Source organism: Cyprinus carpio, chromosome B17 (genome assembly GCF_018340385.1).
Source record: "Cyprinus carpio isolate SPL01 chromosome B17, ASM1834038v1, whole genome shotgun sequence".
Lineage (NCBI taxonomy): Eukaryota > Metazoa > Chordata > Actinopteri > Cypriniformes > Cyprinidae > Cyprinus > Cyprinus carpio.
In genome coordinates this window covers 5,752,449-5,765,733 of record NC_056613.1, presented here as the reverse complement: position 1 = coordinate 5,765,733, position 13,285 = coordinate 5,752,449, and the positions used below count along the sequence as shown (strand labels likewise).

At 32.9% G+C, this 13,285-nt stretch overlaps 1 pseudogene; it reads left to right on the top strand.

The window, feature by feature from the left end:
• Positions 1–1,236: 1,236 nt before the first annotated feature.
• LOC122140240 lies at positions 1,237–8,177 on the top strand (annotated as a pseudogene).
• Positions 8,178–13,285: the final 5,108 nt, after the last annotated feature.

Sequence of the window (13,285 nt, the reverse complement as noted above, 5' to 3'; positions counted from 1 at the left end):
TGATGAGAGCAGATTTCTGTGTATAGCACTGGCTGTTGTTTTACTGGATTATTACTATTAATGGCAAAATGAATGTTTGGAAATGTAAACTGATATTTCCTACTGACACTACAGCAAAAGACAGAAATAAATGACTTAAATCCATTTTTTAGCTGTTGAAAAAAGTAGTGTTCTAGTAATTTTGGCCACCACTGTGTATGTATATTACACACAGTAAAAGAGTAAAAATGTTATAGCCTATAGGAAGGGGTCAGAGAGTCCATTCGTATAGAACTCAGGCTTGCACTATAATTTGTGCCTGCACTCTTCAGTTTCTTTTAGGAGATTGACACTAAAAATCCATCTGAAGTGATTTGTCAAGGGCCTGTTCAAAAATCACACCACCTCCAGACACCAGGGTGGCAAGATGAAGAATCTGGTGCTATTTCATACTAAACTCCCTGTGATTATGTTCACTCAGGAAGGAGCAATATAGATAAGGGAAGAGGGAGACAGACACACACACACACACACACACACACACACACACACACACACACACACACACACACACACACACACACACACACACACTCACTCTCACACACACACACTTTTTAGTGTTTTGATCGTTAGTATCAATGGGAAACATCACAACATATGCAGCACAGGAAAGGTTATGAGTCATTTGAAATTAAGTGCATTTATTCAGTTATTGCTTGCTTCCTCCATGCAGTTTTGTTTGTTTGGTAAAATGGTTAAAAATATCTGTTTTAAAAATGAACTCTTGACTAAATCAAATAGTCACAGTAAAAAACAAACAAACAAACAAACAAACAAACAAAAAACTAACACATAAAGCTGAGACATAACTATGCACACACTAAACACTAAGTGTTTAATATGCGTGACCCTTATGCATGTTAAAACACAACATTAGCTCATTAAACTCGTATAATTTTTAAAGAGATTATTTGACGTTTTATAGAGATACCTTAATCTTTTGTGTTCAGTATGTTCTATGCATATGATCTTTGCATTTAACCACATTCCTCACTTCAAGCTTACCTGTTATAGACTAAGCCCCAAAGCAAAGGTGGTCATTAGACATATACTTTAAAGCAAGTGATGTTTAGTCAGGACAGGAATGCTTCATTATAAGCCTTGTAAACCAAACCAGACTTTCTTCTCTTCAGCCTGAGGATGTAGTTTCTTGAGAAATACTCTGTCTCCTTTATTCTTAACAGAGGTGAAAGTATGTCGAGATGTTCTCAATGTAAAACGGCCCAGTACTGCAGTGTTCAGTGTCAGGTTAGAGCTCTTCACACAAGCTGTCATCAGAGAGCTTTACAGACAAGCTTATGATGAGGTCTTATTTCAGTGGAAAGATTACATTCAGTTTTTCCATATAAGGTTTTGCACCTAGTGCTTTTAAATGCTTATAGTGATATACACTCACATGAGATGATTATTCCAGTCATAACAGCAACCTAGATAAAGCAATTTTTATTTTATTTTATTTTATTTTTTTATTTTATTTTATTTTATTTTATTTTATTTTATTTTATTTTATTTTATTTTATTTTATTTTATTTTATTTTATTTTATTTTATTTTATTTTATTTTATTTTATTTTATTTTATTTTAATGTTTTGTCCATGCCAGAGGCCTTGGAATGTAAAAGCAACCTAATAGAGCTGTTTATAATATTAAATAATCAATGTTCATTGCAGAGAAAACTACTTAGTCCTTCAAATATATATATATATTTTTCATATTTCTTATTTAGTTTTTCATTGCTGACTGTTTACTAGAATAATTACTTGGAAAAAATGTATGCATTGTTTACTTAAATGAAAAAAAAGAAAAAAATGGCTATATACCATTGTTTTAAATAGATTTTTTAGTATCTATTTTAATATTTCACTTTTTTGAATAGATTGCATTCGACAGCACATTCATGTAACTGAACAATATTTTTTCATTAAAAAATGATTTCACAAATAAAGAAATTCACACGTAAAACATGAAGAAAGTTTTGCATTTAAAATACATAATATTAAACAAAAACATCTTAAATCAGTCACACTCTTTATTGCATTAGGTTTATGTTCTATTAATATCAAATATTTTTTGCAGGTTTCTGTAGCCGAATGGAAAACTAAAGAGTGAAATTCATTTAAACGTCATTCCTGTGTCCTGTGGAATTTAATACAGTCATTTTGCTTTATGTGGAATTTCACTGTCTATCAAAACTCTGTATAATGTCATTAAAATTCTCCAGGTTTTTTTTTTTTTCTTTTTTCTTTTTTTTTGAGCTGGCAGTTATCGGAAACTCCTGCTTGAGGTCCAGTGTGACTTTTCGTCAGAAGTATTTGGTGCTTGGAGCCATACACCTGTGAATCACGTTCACATTCACAGGATTTTTCTGTAAAACTGTCTTTTAACCCTGTAAAGCTTGACATGTGAAATATCGAGGAGAAAAAAAATATGAGCAAAAATTAGGTGCAGTTGCTTATATTTATAGGGCCAAAAGGTAAGATCCGCTGTAGTTCTCAGATCTTATTGCTCAAAATCTGGATTTTCAGTCAATAACTTATTAAATATTGTTCTGTTCCGCACACAAAGCTATCATAAAACTTCAGAAGAGTCATAATGGCTACTTCTAGGACTTTGTCCTTCCTTATTTACTTCTAAAGAGCTGCATGAGTGTTCTGCTAACCACAGAAGAAAGAAAGTCATGCAGGTTTGCAAATGACTTGAGGTGTAAATCATGAATTCATTTTTTTGGAGTGAAATATTTCTTTAATCTGTCTTTCACATGCTCTGCAGAAGTCTTTGCAGTTCATGAACATCCAATCTTTCAAAACTAGGCGTCACGCTGCTTTAAAATAGCAAAGCTGTCACTGTCAAACCAGTGCTGTTCTCTCCAGGCACTCATGGTTGTCAAGTTTGTCTTTGTCTTTCTGTAATTGTAGGGCGGCCTTTCATCATAATTCCCTCTAAAGGGAGACCACACAGAAAGCACGTTCTGATTGAAGATATGTAACTTCATCATATTTATTTGTTTGTGAAATCTCTTCTATTTATTCTCTGCTTTATCCTCATCTTCACCCTTCAGAAGCAAGCATGGTCCGATCACAAGAGGGAATGTAAAATGCCTCAAGCGCCTCCAGCCACGGACCCCCACCGACTCCGTCCACTTGGTCCGCTTGAGTATCATTTTTAAACTGGTATGTGACATCAGATCACTTCAGACCCATTCAAAGAGTGTTTTAAAACTGCCACAGGGCTTGAGATTGTTACATTCATTCTGTCTCTTTCCAGCTCAGCCAATCAGAAAGAGACCAAGAGGAGCTGTACTCGATAGCCGAGCACCAGTCAAGTAAGTGTGTGTTTAATTGTCATGCATTGTACTGACACAAAGCAAGTGGATGTTGCTATATTGTGTATTTTAGCACAACTGCAACACTGTGTTGGCCAATCAGCATCAAGGACTGGATTTTATAAAATCATATACAGTGGGATTCTGATAATACATACTGGGAAATCAATCAATCAATCAATCAATCTATCAATCAATCAATCGATCAATCAATCAATCAATCAATCAATCAATCAATCAATCAATCAGATCTTTTTATGATGAATATGAACTAATCATGGATGACACAAATTCTGAAAACATTTCATTAAATAAAAGAAGGTTTTTAATCAAGTAAATCCAAATCGATTTATTATTTATAATTTTTTTATTATTATTATTATTTTCAGAAAATATGAATCTTAAAGTTAGTTTTAATTTTTAATTACTAAACCTAGCTATTGCCATTTAATTCAGTGTGTTACTTGCCTTTTTTATTTTTATTTTTTTTAAAATTTGTATTGGTCTGTTGTGTACTAATCTTTATTTTTAAAGCTATAAGGTGTTAAATAAAACCCAGTAAAATCTTTAAAAAAAGAAAACTGAGCCAAATTTAATTCATTTAATCCAGTAATCAGGCATTACTCCTGACTTTCATGTGTATGTATTGCCAATATTATGTAATGAAAATGAATTTCTGGTCTTTACTGGTAATCTCAAATTACTTTAATTCAATATTACCAAGAAATTATAAGGATTTCTTCCAATATTGTCCAAAAATACCCTTTTGAATGATACCTTTCAAGTTTCACAGAAATGGACAATGTCCATTGTCATATCAAAACCCTGACTTTTTTTGCGTTATAAAAAAGTTATACACGGAATAAAAGGCTGTGTTGTTAATGGACAGCAGTAAAAAGCACTAACTTATCCTGTGAGGTTGAAAGATTAGATTTCCTATGATGGAAGGTGATTAAATGTCAGATCCTGGTAGAAGTTTATTGTACCATTATGAATTTTCCTCTTTCTTGGTGCGGACCCTCTGTGAAACCTGCCCCGGGCTTTTCAAAAGTAATTGGCTATTTTGTCACAAAGAGCCTTGGACTTTTCTTTGGCCGGACTCTTTTCTATTCAGTCATAAGTAATGTGCAGCCATTAGAGAGGTAATCCCTCTGATGGTCCTTAAGGAAGCAGTCAGCGCCCCTTCTGAACTCATGCTTTCTCATCTCACTAACGGCCTTATGAGACGTCACTCGCTCTCACCTCAAAATCAAGGTCTCATCAGCTCATGTATTATTTCAGGAAATCCATCAGCTCCTCATTTTTATGTCTAGATTCATATGTAACCCGGTTACTTTAGAAAAACAGAAGAGCGTTTCACAGAAGAGTGATTGAGCTGCTGGTCAAAAGATGGGTTTTTCAGTGGCTGACATAGAATTGAACCCTTTTATACTGTATATATTACAGTTTAACGGTAGCAAATGAAATGTGCAAAATTTCAGAAATTAAAGGAATCATTCACCCCAAAATTGACACAACAGGTTTTTATGTCAGTTGTAAGTGGTCATGAGACATTGAGACGTTAAAGTCATTACTTGCCGTATGTTCTCGTGAACTGTGAATTTGTGTTTTCATTGCACATGTTGAAGAAAATGAAATCTCCACAAATTATGGCAAAATAGAAATGGATCTTAATTAAATATAATAATTATTTTGCATGTTAGAGAGACAGTTTTGTAGCGCACACTACAAGTGTTTAGGGTTGGTAGGATTTATAACTGTTTTTAAAAAATAAGGCTGTAATGCTTTCCAAGGGTGCATTCATTTGATAAAAATACAGTTAAAACCGAATATATAGAAATATGGTTATTGTAGAAAATTGTAGAAATATTTTACAATGTAATATATTTCTGTGATGGCAGAGCTGAATTTTCAAAATAACTTTTTCATGATTCTTCAGAAATCGTTACGCTGATTTGATGCTTAAGAAACCTTTCTTGTTATTATTAATGTTGAAAACAGTTGTGCTACTTAATAGTTTTGTGATGCATGTTTTCAGGATTAAAAAATTTCAAAAGGACAGTAAAATGTCTTTACAGTAATCTTTACTGTCACTTTTGAGCAAGTTAATGCATCCTTGATGGATAAAAATATTATTATTATTTGAGTGGAAGTGAATAAAAAAATTAAAAAATATTCACCTCAAGTGCATATAGTTTTATGCTCTTTTTGGAAATTTTATTTGCATATTGTTTTTCCTTTCAGCATTTTTATCTTATATGCTTAAATATGCATAAATACATGCATGTATGCAAAGCCAGCTAATCACATCAAGCCTGGCAAAACATCTCAATCCTTTTTTTTTAATTAAAAGCAAGTGCAAATCAGATATTAGACCTTTTTCAAAGGCAAACATTTTTATAACTCCTTTACATTTAATCACATAAAGCATCACATGTATGTATGTACCGCACAAATCATATTAAAACTTTTTATGGTGCTTTTGTAGTGTATTCTTGGAGTTCTACAGCCAGTCCCCATTCATATATTTATTGTATGGAAAAAAGCAGATTATATATTGAAAAATATCATCTTTTTTGTTCCACAGAAGGGTTTGGAACAACATAAAGATGGGTAAACGGACACAAAATCTTTATTTTGGGGTGAACTATCCCTTTAAGGAGACCAACACCTGCTTCAGGCTCATAATTCCACACACGTTCAACCTCTCATGCTCCTGAGAAGTGTGTAGATCCATCTGACATCCAGCCTGTTATTTTCTTCTCAGGAGAGGTTTCAGACCCCACCGGCACTCATTTACTGCCTGCTACTTTTTGAATTTTTGTAATTGACAATCTATCTATAATCTTTGAAAATAAATCGTGATTATCCAAAGAACAGATTTGAATCATTTCAGTTTGTCCAACAAGCCTAAGCACTGTAATTCTGTTCTGTTTTGTAGAGACAGAAGATAAAAGATACTACACGCGGTGGAGACGTTCCAGATTTATGTATTGAATCTGCAGAGTTTTACTACTGTGTGTGTCTGTGTTTATGATGGTGAATGTGTGTGTGTGAGAGCTAGAGATACGAGCCGTGAGCTGTAGCCATGGGTCAAGCGTTCGGTCTATCTGCTGCTGGAGCAGTGAACACACTGAACTTCATTGATGGTGCGTTTGGAAGAAATGAATCAGAGCAGGAGGGTTAATGAAAAAGCCATATGTTTGGCAAAGCTGACATAAATCACACATTCTTCCAAATACACACTCTCATGCTTCAATCTTTCCAAATACACACTAATCGAACATCCATTGTACTGGTACAGCCAGAAAGACAAGCAAAAATGCTTTTTGATTAATCTTCATCGGCTAAACACACAGTAACAAGTGAAAACAAACACACACAAATGCCTTTTAGCCTCCTCTGGTTCCTTATTGTGCATTTTGGCTCTTTTGTGCTTCATCCTCGTTGATCATCATTAGTCTTTTTTACAGCTTGTGTTGGTTCAGCTCAGTGTTGTTTACATCTGCATGTAGTTTTATATGCCACTGTCACCGATAACATAGTATGTGAACTTTTTTCAGGTAAATTAGGTTTCATTCTGTTTTTTTGTTTTTCTATTCTTGACGTTATTTATTACTGCATCCAGTGTAATTTATGAACAGCTGCAAGGATGATAAATTTTCATTGAAACTAATAACCTTAAAATACCCAAGTTTTGTAGATGGAACTTTGGGTGCAGAAAGTACAGACAGTGCAGACACATATAATTTAAGGTAATAAAATGAAATAAGATGGTAATAATAAGAGAATAGACACAATATGGTAATAAAATATGGAGAAAAAATCCATTATACATGTTCCATTATAGTTTTACATAAAATTTTCCATTATAGCTCCATTATATAAATAGCTTTTATTTACTTTTTTTTTAGTTTTCATTTTAATTTTAGTTTACATTTTCATACTTGTATGTGCTTTTAAAGTTTTTATGAGTTTTTTTTTTATATTTCTATTTAGCTTTAAATATATTTCAGTTTTAGCAATTTTACTAATTAAGCTTAAACTGCTTTATTTCAGCTTTATTTCAGAAATGAAAATGATTTTTAATAGTTTGATTTAATTAACAATGACAACACTGATTTCAAGATATCTTTTTGGACATTTACCATGTTAATACAGTGTTTTGTAGAAATGTACCATGGCAGTACCATGTTTTTGAACATTTACAAAGATACCGTGTTTACCATGGTAATATGTTTTTGAATGTGTAATAGTACCTTGTTTGTATTATTTTTATACATATATGATGTTTAAACCATATTTTTGTACATGGTAATATTATATCATTATAACACTATTTTAGTAAAAAAAAAATTGAAAGAGAAGGAAAACATTACATTTTTTGCTTGTTAGCAGAATCATTCATATGTATCGCTGTTGTCAAATGTTAAAAAGTGCTGAGTTCTGTGTGTGCAGATTTTACAGACATAAGAAAGAAGGCCTGAGGCGCCTCTGCACGACGCTGCAGGTTTATCTCGGTGAGGAGAACCACGATCTGTCTCAGCTTCCTCGACCCCGTCAGCCTCCTCGCCTTTCGTTGTCATCTGCGGCAGTCGGCAGGGTTTGCGCTCTCGGATCTCACGCAGTGTTATGAATGGAGTCGGTGTGTCATGTCGAGCACATACCGCGCCGCTTGGTTATCACCCTGTCCTCACATCACCTGCTGTGAACCCATGCTGCTATTTTTTGTCTTTTATCCTCATAACAGGGAACAAGTTGTTCGTAGAAGCTAAATGAAGTCATTTCGTGTTCAAGGTTGAATTTCATTTTAACTTCCAGGAAATATTCCAAAAAAGATTCAGTTCAATGGAATCATTAAGTAGAATCACGTCCAGAATCACTACATTCCTGACGATTCGCATCCCAAGTGGCCCTTCCCATAAGGTGCCTGAGGTGCATGCTAATGTACTAGTTTATTTACCGATGTGTCAGACAGTGAGATGGCTTGTTTGGATTCCTGTGAGAGGAGATTTTATTTGATTGTTTACCACCCATCACTCCGTGCTGTAATTGTGAACACGATGAGTGAAAGATGCGTTTCAGAGTGAACACGGTCATCTTCTCTTTAGGACTGCATATAAACACAGAAGGGGTTGCGCATCTGGCCTGGGACAAACAGATGCCTGTTGCATGTGAACACAAACACCTGTTTTATATGAGAGACAGCCAACAGCCATCTTTCTCTTATAAAGCATCAAAGACCCAAATGTGGATTTGATAAGCATTTCTAATCCAACACGAAACACCACAGCAGGGCAAGTTATGTAAAACATGTATAGATGCTCGAATGAAGACACTTTTGCATTTGTTGACCTCGATTTGCAAGTTGTTGTTTTTTTTTTTTTTTTTTTGTTGCAGATTTAGTTAAATGATTTAGAAATACTCTTTTGGGGCCAGTGTATTGCTTTGCGCTTGACTCGTTGCCTCTAGAGTCTCTCAAGGTGAATTTGTTGATTTCTTGTGGTAAATCTATGGAATTTAATGCGCGGGTTATCAGTTTGTCTCTCATGCTAGTCATTTATTGAATAGAGACTGAAGATTGAAAAGCATGTCAGAAGTGAGGTGATGGATTGAGTTGTGACATTTTCTGTCAGACATATAGGGGTAAAGAAACATCAGTATGGATGTGATGGAGAGGAAGTGCACCAGGACTCGCATATAAATCGTGTTGCCATAATGTGAATCTCTCTCTTATTCAGTAATCATTATTCTCAGCATCTCTGCTCTAGATTATGTCATGTAGACCTGCGGGCAGCAGCAGGCTGACAGGGGTCTGACCCAGATACATGACCTGAACGGACTGCTCCACATAATACACCTCAAGGAAACACCACAGTCAGTTAGCTAAAGATGTCTTTGAATGTCTGCTAAACTTTACTGTTTAAACAGAACAGTCTTATATGTTAGTCTTATATATATACATATATAATTAAAAAAATAATACATTTTATACTAAAATTAAAAGTTTGACATTTCTAAATAGTAGTAGTATTAGTAGTAGTAGTAGTAGTAGTAGCAGTAGTAATAATTATTAATAATTATTAGTAATAATAATAATAATAATAATAAAAATAACAATTATTATTATTATATGATTTAAACTTGGTTAATTTTTAAATAATGGTTTTAAAATAATGACATGAATACCCTATAATTTAATTTAATTTAATTTAATTTAATTTAATTTAATTTAATTTAATTTAATTTAATTTAATTTAATTTAATTTAATTTAATTTGAGGTTGCGTTATGCTTGGTTTGGTAGCACTTAGTATGGGTAGATGTATCAGTGTTATATTAGTATCACTGAGATACTGTTGTAGTTTAGTTTACATTTAGTCATTCAGCAGACTATTTTATTCAAAGCGACTTACAAATGAGGACAATGGAAGCAATCAAAATCAACAAAAGAGCATATATATATATATATATGCAAAAAAAAAACAGGAATCTTTCAAAATGTTATTACAATATAAAATAATGGTTTCTATTTTGATATACTTTAAAATATAATTTATTTCTGTGATGCAGTGCTGAATTTTCAGCATCATTACTCCAGTCTTCAGTGTCACATGATCCTTCAGAAATATTTCTAAAATACTGATTATTATCAGTGCTGGTAACTGTTGTGCTGCCTAATATTTTGTTGGAACCTGTGATACTTTTTTTCAGGATTCTTTGATGAATAAAAAGTTAAAAAGAAGAGCGTTTATTTAAAATATAAATCTTTTCTAACAATAAACACAACCGGTCAAAAGTTTGGGGTCAGTACATTTTTATTCTTTCTTTTTTTGAAAGTAACTTTTATTCAGCAAGGATGTGTTTAATTGATAAGAAGTGATAGCAAAGATTCATATTGTTAGAAAATATTTATATTTTGAATAAAAGTTGTTCTTTTTAACTTTTTATTTATCACAGAATCCTGAAAAAGGAGCACAACTGTTGCCAACATTGATAATTCTAATAATAAATCAGCATATTAGAATAAATTCATAATAAACATATTAAACTTTATACTGGAGTAATGGCTGATGGAAATTCAGCTTTGCATCACAGAAATAAATAATATTTTAAAGTATATTAAAATAGAAACCATTATGTTATATTGTAATAACATTTTGAAAGATTACTGTTTTTCCCCCCTGTATTTTTGATAATATAAATGCAGCCTTGATGAGCATAAGAGACTTCTTTAAAAAACATTACAAGTCTTACTGATCCCAAACTTTTGACTGGTATTGTACATATATGTATGAAATGTATGTATGTGTTGATGTATGTATTTTGAATTTTTGAACAATTTATACGCATTACCTACTTTAACGATGGATCTCTTTTTCTTTTATCTGAGGAGGAAGCTGGGCTTTTTCTTAACTTTTTCTCTCTCACATTAATTCATTCTTCTACGCTTAATTAATGTGATGCAGTGATGCTGGATGAATATTTCTTTTTAGGTGTGGGTGGAAAACAAATGTGCAAAAAGTGGAAGAAGTGTGCTGGTTTTGGCCCTGACTGCTGATAAATCTCCCTGTTCTGCCGGCTCTTGGCCCGGCGATTAGTCTTTAGCATTACAAACATGTTCAGCCGCGTTAAACCATCACGCTGTCCATCGCCGAATCAATTAACCAGCGTGAAAACAAGCAGCCGTGGTCCAAAAATTATTTCCATTTCAAATCAGACCGATATTCTGTGCCATTTGCTGAAACTAATTGCTGAAACTAATTATCTTATAATATTCAAAATTTATCCCTTACATGCAGTGGAAGTTCCTCAAGGGAATTTGAGATGTTTGTTGGCAGTGTAATTTATTTATTTATTCACATTAAGCAGGAATTACCCAAGAACTAGAGTAGGTAGGAGGCAAAATCTCCAATTACAGTAATCAAACTGAGTGAGCGACGTGTCGGAACATGTGATTAGATTCAAATCCAGATCCGCAGGGACGTTCATTCATGCCATTCACATTCCAGAACTGAAGTGATGGCGAATCTGCCACTTTGCTTAAAGTTGCAGAGAATGCTAGTGTTATTGTCCAGGGCTTGAATACAGTATTCGTTTCTGTTCATTTTTGCATATGTGTGTTACAAACTCAAAAGAGAGTCTTTTATAGTCAGACTGAACAGCTGAGCTGATGGGTTTTAAATATTCCTAAAGAATGTGATTTGTGTCACAGCAATCTGTTAACGGCTTTATAATGAGAACTAACTACCATCCTATTTATCGCCGTTTTGTTGTCTTGTTATTGATTGTTGCTCATTAGGGTTAGGGATTTGAACAAAACCATAACTATTAAATTTTGGTGTGTAGTTTTTACATAAGTTACATTTCAAATGATGTTTTTTTTTTTTTTTTTTTTTTTTTTTTTAAGGTGTGTGTGTGCTATTACATAAAATATTATTATTATTATTTAATAATTTAATTTAAAATGGTTTTATATTAATAATGATAAATAATGAATAATGAAATGAAATTGGTTCTCTATATATTATTATATAATGTGATATGTTATGTTATGTTATGTTATGTTATGTTATGTTATGTTATGTTATGTTATGTTATGTTATGTTAGATGAGATTATTATTAAGTATAAAACTTTGTCATATAGCTTTTACATAAATGCTATTTCAAAACGCAGTTTTTATAAAGGTGTGTTATATTACAGTAAAAATATTGTTTGTAAATTAAAAATATTATTTATTAATTAATTAATTTATTTATTTAAATATCAGCCATCTAAAAATGGCATAATTTAAAATGGGCTGCTCTGTAATAAACTTTTTTGAAATTTTCATCATAATTATAATCAGTTTTCCATTCTTATTCTTGTTCTTGTTCTTGTTCTTATTGCAGACTTATCTTGAAACCAAGATATTATGGTGAATTGAGGGTGGGCTCTTATGACGTCCAAAACACGCTAGCAACTGCATAGAAACACAAGAAACCCTCAGGACACCTTAGCAACCATATAGCAGCAACCTGGCAACTATTCAGCTCACATTGTGGCGATGACATTTTCATGGGCAAACACCACTCATTTTCTATATAAAATGTAAAAATCTAGTTTTCTTTGACAGCAGATGTGATATCATCTGCTACTCTGCTTTGCCTTGTTTGCCCGTCATTCACAGCTGTTGTATTAAGCATCATTAATATTTTAAATGTCCTCTATTTTGTTTTATTTGTCTGTATTTTATAATGACCTGATGTGCCCAGGCAAGTTATCTGAGGTACCAAATCAGAGGAAAGCAGAGGTCCATCTGTGCATGACAGACCCCAAATAAGGCAGCATTCATCAGTGCTGTATTAATACATAATGGAGGAGCTCTTCATGACATCACCAGCAGACAAACAGGTCCTTGACCTGAAAGAGCATCATCCAATTTAAATATTAGTTGTTAGTGACCAAGAATAGCTTAAGCAACTGTATAAAGCCTGTGTAAATAATACAACATACATTCTATAAAACCTCTGTACATCATAAAGGCATTCTCTTTGCATTGTATTGGCTTCTTGATTGTGATATTTGAAACATGCTTTTTCAGTAAAGCTGTGTGTTGGCAAAAAGCGGTATCCAAATGAACATGAATTGAAGAGGGTTGAATAATTTAGTAGTGCCTTAGAATTAGAGTATACATAATAAAGCTATTCTTTTTGCATTATTCATTTGTAAAAGTGCTGTATATCACTGTAGTGTGACCTTCGAATGAATAACTGGAGACAGTTTTTAGACTTTTAGTGAATCAAACACCTAACAAATGACTCTTATGAACCGGTTCTTTTTAGTGAATAAAAAAGACAAAAAAATATGTAGTCCGACTCCTTAACAAATGACTTTTTAAAACTGGTTTGTTTTAGTTAATCAGAAACATACAGTAAATC